The sequence below is a fragment of the Triticum aestivum genome, chromosome 6D (assembly GCF_018294505.1).
Source record: "Triticum aestivum cultivar Chinese Spring chromosome 6D, IWGSC CS RefSeq v2.1, whole genome shotgun sequence".
Taxonomy (NCBI): domain Eukaryota; kingdom Viridiplantae; phylum Streptophyta; class Magnoliopsida; order Poales; family Poaceae; genus Triticum; species Triticum aestivum.
In genome coordinates this window covers 310,154,026-310,161,509 of record NC_057811.1, presented here as the reverse complement: position 1 = coordinate 310,161,509, position 7,484 = coordinate 310,154,026, and the positions used below count along the sequence as shown (strand labels likewise).

The window sequence follows — 7,484 nt, the reverse complement described above, 5'->3', positions numbered from 1 at the left end:
AGGTTTTCTTAGTGAGTTGCATCGATTTTTAACAAATTATACACCATGTCCTTACAAATTTGCAAAAAAAGTTCCTCCAAAAATAATAAAAATTGAACTCCTCTATACATTTTTTTACATAGTGAACTCCTTTGTTTTGCAAAGTGCACCACAAAGGTTTTTTTAATGAGCTGCATCGATTTTAACAAATTATACACCATGTCCTTACAAATTTGCAAAAAAAATCCTCCAAAAATAATAAAAGTGAACTCCTTACAGTTTTTTTTACAAGTGAACTCCTTTGTTTTTGCAAAGTGTACCGCAAAGGTTTTCTTAGTGAGCTGCATCGATTTTAACAAATTATACACCATGTCCTTACAAATTTGCAAACAACAAATCCGTACAACGAACTGCATTGGTTTCTTATTAAGAGTCACAATCTATACAAATATGACTCCTATTGTTCATCACGTGGACTGCTCTCTCTCTCTCTCTTTTCTAGAGAAAATAAACATACAAAATTTAGATACATTAAAACTGAGCACCCTCCCAGCCCTCTCAGACCATCAGCATCTCTAATCGTTGGATCATCACTTTTAGTCATTTTTGACCGTCCGATTACCTCTTAGTCCCACATCGATGCTTCATTCCGATCCGGACGAGCGATAGCCTGATCGGGCCGCTGTTCTGGTGGTTTTTTTGGGCGTCCGAGATTCAATTGGGCCTACTGGGCCTATACCAGGCTCCCGTGCTGCAAAAAAGGTAAAACCTAAAACACTCGATGCCCCGTGAGTCACTCACGACCCCTGCTCTCTCGTTCGCTCGCAGCCTCGCCTGGCGGTGTCTCTCCATGTTCTTCCTTCACGACCTTTCCTCTCTCTCTCAACCTGCGGACGCAAACCTCGATCTGCAGTATCCTTCTCTAGATCTCGACTTTCAGCGGCGGCAACCATCGCAAGGGTCGCTCAACCCCTCCCACTAGCAGATCCTAGGAATCCTCTCCAAGCACGACCTCAACCTATTACAGACCTATGTCCGCCGCCAGCACGGGCTCATCCAGCGGACCAGAAGGACACCAAGAAGAGCGCGCCTTCCGGCACGCGGTGCGTCCTGGTCGCCCACCGTGGCGTTCGCCTCAGCACTGGCATATGGTATTCATTTCCTCCCGGATGTTCAAACCATAAGTATGATCGTGGTGTGATACCGATACAACGTGTTTGTTTTCCTGGAAGAAAACTTGCCTGCCGATTTTTCTTTTCTTTAGATGCCATTCTTTGTTTTGTTACTCTTATGCATGTGACAGTAAGAGATTATAAATTATATATGCGTGAGTTCTTCTCCATTGGCTGTCGGACAGTTAATTTGTTCATGTGGACTGCCATACCTCACATCTTTATGTTCAGCATTATGTTGGCTATCTGAACTAATAATGATTTTTATCTACATTGTTCATTGCATGTTGTTTGCAAATTTCTTCATTCATTGTAGAACACATGCACCTAATGGAAATACAATTCATGTTTGGTAGACTAGAACCAAAGATTTCTTTATCTGATGGTACCGCACAATAGAAAGTTGCAGAATCTATCGCTTACTGTTGTATTTGCACTCGATTGTAGTTGCAAGCCAGAACATTTACTGATTTATATCAGGTAGTTAGAAATAGTTTCATGCACAGTTAATTTTGATACGACACAGGAACTGTCAGATTTTTTTTTTATTGTTAGCATGTGTTAACGTTGATTGGACACATGAACTGTTAGATTAGTTTTTTAGTTTTTGCACTTGTTCATATAATTCTATTTAATGTATCGAAGAGATTGTATTAATCTATCATGAACCAATTGGAAAATTTCTAATTGCAGGAAGGCTTCTTGTGCAAAGAAGGCACTTGGGATGGTGTTGCATATCGATCCAGGGAACAATGCCATACAAGATGAAGCTGTCACTCTTACTGTTTTATTTACAAGAAGTCATCTTCATTGCTGCTCCCAACATCTTAGGCTTAGCAACACAATTGCCAATTGGCCAAAAGCAACTCTTATTAATACGCCAAAATTCGCACCTTTAATGATCACACCTTGCTTGTTTCCTTTCAGTAGATGAAAGGCAAAGTCAAGTAACCTTCCATGAGTGCTTTTTGTCGGGTGAGCTTCGCAACTCTGTAATTGTCACCGTTGTTGTACACTGTTGACATTGATCAGGCTGCATCAATTCTCACTTTCAGGTAAAGAAGCAGAAACAATCGGATGACAAGAGGTACAAGACGAGTGATGATTAGAGAAAGAGGGTGTTGGAGAAACCAAAGATGGATCAAGGATGGCAACTAGCAAAAAGGCACTTAAATATGGGTTAATTTATTCATGTACCCTTCTGCTCTTTTGATAAGGCTGGCAACAGTGCTGGTTATACAATGGTGTGCTACTGGTTGAAGAATTGTTTGCTGCAGAGGAATCATACAATTCATGCCGAGCTTTGTTGCTATTCTTGATCTTGTGTACTATTTATAGTGGTTGACATCATTATGCTACTATCTAAGATTTGGACATTCACTAATGATGTGATAGGAAAAATAAAGAATATTGTTTACCTGAGTGCATCATGCATGTCTCCTTTTTTTCTATTGAAATACCAATACAATTTTTTTTTGTAAAACCATTGATTATTCACTTTCATCACTGTCAATATATATCAGTAAATTTATGCAAATTGAGGTTTTATGTTCCCTGTATCAGCTTATTTAGAAGAAAAAATCCATCATTCCATTGTAAAAATGGACGGGCATGGCAATCTGCAATACTTTAAAGATTTTTTTATCAAAATTTCATTTTCACTTTATAAATTTCTACCAATTATAAAAATAGACGGGCGCAGCAACGCGCGCCTTCAATGATCTAGTATAATTTAGGACTAGGCCCCTGAAATAGCAAAAACAACCCTCTAAACATGATACATACACGATTATTTGCAATTAAGCCATGTTATGCACGAGCGCTCAAGCACATGAGCACATAACCGCAAGCACACGAGCACTGAACCGCATGGTACGCCTCTCCGAGCTGCACGACTAAGTGCATCACTTTCATCTTTCTGTAGATTAAAAAAAGGACGCCAATATCTCCCGAATGTTCGGTCTGGGGACCTCCCAGACCGAACGAACGGTTCGGTACGAGGGCTCCCCCCTCACGAACGCTTTCGTTCGGGAGGAGAGCATCGAAATCACGAACGCCCTCCCCAGGCCCAGGCCTTTTTCATGTAAAACGATTAATAAAGCCCAATAGCACAACAAAAGAAGAAGCCCAGATTCTGTTTACTTTTTCTGTGACAAATAAAAAGACTAGTTTTTGCTATACTAGAAAAAATGTCATCAACTTTAGAAGCAGAAAAATGCCAGGGAGAATTTCAAAAAAAGTGCCATTCGAGTTTGACCAAACTATTTTATGATTTGCCATGATATAATTTTACAAATAGCAAGGTTTACAACATATTTGATTCCTAACAAAAGCATGGGATAGTTGCCATGGCAAAAAATTCAAACAAAAAACAATGGCAAAAAATAATTCTCATGACAAAAAAGAAAAGTAAAAATTGCCGTGCCAATAAACTAGAAAATGCCATGCTACAATATGAATAATGGAAAATGTAGAATGTATTTTTTGGAGTACTAGTCACAAAAAAGCAAGTTTATGGAATTTGTTCATAGCATGGCAAGTTCCATGCCTGGCCACATGGCAAAACTATGAAATTTTCAGACTTGTCACATGGCCAAATTTATGTATTCCAGGAGATGGCAAATTTATGCATATTCGGTGCACAAAAAACATGGAAAAATTATGCATTCTTTTCCACTAACTGAAAATTGCCATGGCAAAAAATTAAGGTATATTTGCCATGGAGAATGAGAAGTAAAAATTTGTCATGAATGATAAGTAAAAATTGCCATGCATGCATAAGTAATAATGCCATGGCAATAAAGTATAAAAGTTGCCATGCCAAAAATAAGAAACAAAAACTTGCCATGGTAATAAAAAAATTGAGACAATGCCATGGCTGTAATAAAAGTATATTTGCCTTGTCAATAAAATGGTGAATTTGCCATGGGCTTTGAAAGTTAATTGCCCATGGCTATACAAGTTAATTTAAAATTGCCATGGGATTTAAAAGTTAGTTTACCCATGGCTATTTAAGTTGTCGTGGGAAAAAACACAACTATAAACAAATAGTGATTTTAGTTGCCATGGCAAGTTTGCCATGTTTTTCAGCATATTAGGTTGCCAGGATTTCGAAGATCTTAAGTTGCCATGGCAAGTTTGCCTTGTTTTTTAACATCTTAGTTAAAGAAGTTTGCCATATTGATGTACGAACTTAATAAAATAAGTTTGCCATGTTTTTGCACATCTTTAGTTTGTCGTGGCAAGTTTACAAATGGTTTTGAACATTTTAAAATGACATGGCAAGTTTAACATGTTTTTGAACATCTGTAAGTTTGCCATATTTTTGAACATCTTAAGTTGCCATGGCAAGTTTGTCATGTTTTTAAACATCTTAAGTTGCCATGGCAAGTTTGCCATGCTTTTCAACATCTATAACGTTGCCATGGCAAGTTGGAATGTTTTTGAACATCTAAAACGTTGCCATGTTTTTTAACATCTTAAAATTGCCATGGAAACTTTTCTAATAACTAACTTCGAATTATTTCTCTCTACAATCTGCCATGGCAACCTTTTGATGTCAACTTAAAAAAATCACTCTACGAATTTTCCATGGCAACTTTTTGATAAAAACTTAGAATTATGTGTCTCTCTATAATTTGCCATGGCAACTTTTCTGATAACAACTTAGAATTATTTTCGTCTCAACAAATTTCCATGGCAAATTTTTGGTAACAACCTAGAATTACTGTCTCTATCTACAATTTTTTGCCATGGCAACTTTCTTGATAACTAACCTAGAATTATTTTCTCTTTATAGTTTGCCATGGCAACTTTTTTATAACAATTTAGAATTATTGTCTCTAACTACAATTTGCCATGATCGATGAACTAAATTTGCCATGCTTTATAAAAAGAAACTTGCCATGTATGTTAAATAGTTTTCTAATATATTTCCCATGTGACCATAACTGAATTTGCCATGTGATCAGTAATGAATTTGCCAAGTTATGAACAAAAAGACTAGGAAAATGAAAAATGATAGAATATGCCATGTGACAAAAAATAATGGAATTGCTGTGACAGAAATGCCATGTTACGAAAGTCACCGAATTTCATAGGGCATAACATTACTCAGCTAGCTATATAAAAATTCAAAAATAAAATGCATCTGCTCAAAGAAATAATGCGATTGACACGTCAAAACTATGACAGAAATGTAAAACTTGATGGCAAAACTGCGGCATGGAAAAAATAACTCCTATGTAGTGATGGCAGAACGTATGAATTTGCCGCGGCAAAATTTGGTTCTCCCTAAGAAAACAAAATGGGAAAATTGTGGTGGAACGAATCTAAATTTGCCATTCACTGCATATTGGAAATTGCCCTAGAATATCCCTACCAGTTCTGAACCAGATCAAAAACAACATATCACAAAAATACCATGGTACAGAATGGGGGCGAAAATTGCCATGACATATCTACTAGTGCACTGGGTCATGGCATGTCATCTGTACTAGTCTACTGGGTCATGGGATGCAATTTGGGGTGAGAAATCTAAACACAAAATTTGGATGTGCCTCTACTGGGTCATGGAACATCAATTTGCAGATAATCAAACTAACAAAAATGAAAAAAAGACGGGGGGTTGAGGATGTTGCCACCTGCAGTGGAAAAGGATCCAAATGCCTTTTGCAGTTCGCCGATGTGCTGGTCCAGCTCGACTTGAGGCTGCGGCGTCACCTAGCGAACAACGACGAGCATGGACTACCTGCAGCCTTGCAGCAAAAGATGATGCGGAGGACCGCCACGCCCGTCATCAAGTAGTACGCCTTCCCAATCTTGCAGCCATATGGTGCACTGCCCCCTGGTTGTGGCTGCGGCAAGGACGCCCAGCCGCATCGAAGGTGATAGCGGCACCGAGCGATTAGAGCAGCCCCAACAGTGGCCATGGACGGCGGCTAGGTGCGCGCAGACGGAGGCGGCCTCGATGTCCGCGGTCGCCGCGGCGGCGCGGGCAAGCAGGCGACGCTCGCTCTCCGCCCACGTCGCCCCGTTGAGTCGGTCGGCGCGGACCCGGAGCGCGCCAGCCTCGATGATGGCCGCCAGGTCGAGCAGTCGATGTGCGCGCAGACGGAGGCGGCCTCGACGGCCGCCGCGGCCACTCGCCCCGCTTGAGCCGGTCGGCGGGGACCTGGAGTGCGCCGTCCTAGAGCTTCGTGTCAGCGAGCAGCGCGGCGCTCGTCCTCCTCCTCACTCTCAAGCCGAGTAAAAACGAGTGGTGTGGCTGTAGGAGTGGATAAGGAAAGAGAGTGGATAAGGAGAGAGATGTGCGGTTGGAGGAAGAAACGTTCGGGCTGAGCAAAAGAATCCCCGAACGACTCTGGTTGCTGACCTGTCAAGCTCCAGAGCTTCAAAATTCGCGCACCGCGATGGACGACAACGAGTGCGTTCGGAGTGGTTTGCTAAAACCTGGCACGTTCGGGAGTTATTGATACCGTAGAAAAATCCGTAGAACGGACTGATACGCAGCTGAACTCCAAGTCTCCAAACGGATCGAACTGAACTACAATGCATCATCGGCAGAACTGAAACAGGGGCATGACGCCGTGCGCACCGCAACGAAGCCCCAGGCGAACTGCATTTTGGTGTCAAAAAGTGAAATCTGAAAAAGCAGAAAAGATCATAAACTTTGACAGTGCATCAGCCGCACTGCATCTTCCGTAGTCCCTGCAGGGGTGGAACTAGCAGGAGAGGCGGTCAACAACGAACAGGGAGTCGAAGTGGAGCTCGTCCCCTGCCCGTGTAGTACTAAGCATGGAAGAGTGGAGCTGGGGGCAGCGGCGATGCCTCACCGGTGGTGCTCGCGCAGTAGAGGAGTCGACGGCGTGGTCAACGACCTCGTTTTTTTCCGTGGATCCTGCACCTATCCGAGCAGAGGCCAATATAGAGGGCAGGGGGCGCTCGATCTCGCGGAGCGAAGCGAGAAGGAGGTGGTGGAGTAGATGAAGGGGACGGGAGGCGGAGCTGCACGCAACGCCGGCGGACTGCACTGACGTGCGGGGCACTGCACGTGGTACCCGGACGGACTACACCGACGCGCCTGCCCCTTCTCCCGAACTACCTCACCAGGATCCCGCGTACGCGTCACGGCGTGCAGGGGTGAGCTATGGAGCTCGTCGGCGTCGGGGGAACAATGCCCACACCTCGGGAATGGGTGGATCGGCCAGGGGGAGGGGAGGTCCGTCGCGGTGAGCTGGATCCATGGCCATCGCGGCTCGGCGATGAAGGAGAAAGGCAGGGCAGGGGAGGGGGATCCACGACTGTCGCGGTCAGCCGGATCTGACACGAGGG

The 7,484-nt window shown here is 42.9% G+C and overlaps 2 long non-coding RNA genes across 2 annotated transcripts; one reads left to right on the top strand and one right to left on the bottom strand.

The window, feature by feature from the left end:
* The first annotated feature begins 595 nt into the window (after nucleotides 1-595).
* LOC123144803 (uncharacterized) lies at nucleotides 596-2,340 on the top strand. Its single transcript, XR_006471943.1, has 3 exons — nucleotides 596-1,130; nucleotides 1,845-2,126; nucleotides 2,207-2,340. It is a non-coding gene; the product is annotated as an uncharacterized lncRNA (long non-coding RNA).
* On the bottom strand, nucleotides 1,914-7,478 carry LOC123144802 (uncharacterized). Its single transcript, XR_006471942.1, has 2 exons — nucleotides 6,526-7,478; nucleotides 1,914-6,417 (listed from the first exon to the last, which is right to left on the bottom strand). It is a non-coding gene; the product is annotated as an uncharacterized lncRNA (long non-coding RNA).
* Nucleotides 7,479-7,484: the final 6 nt, after the last annotated feature.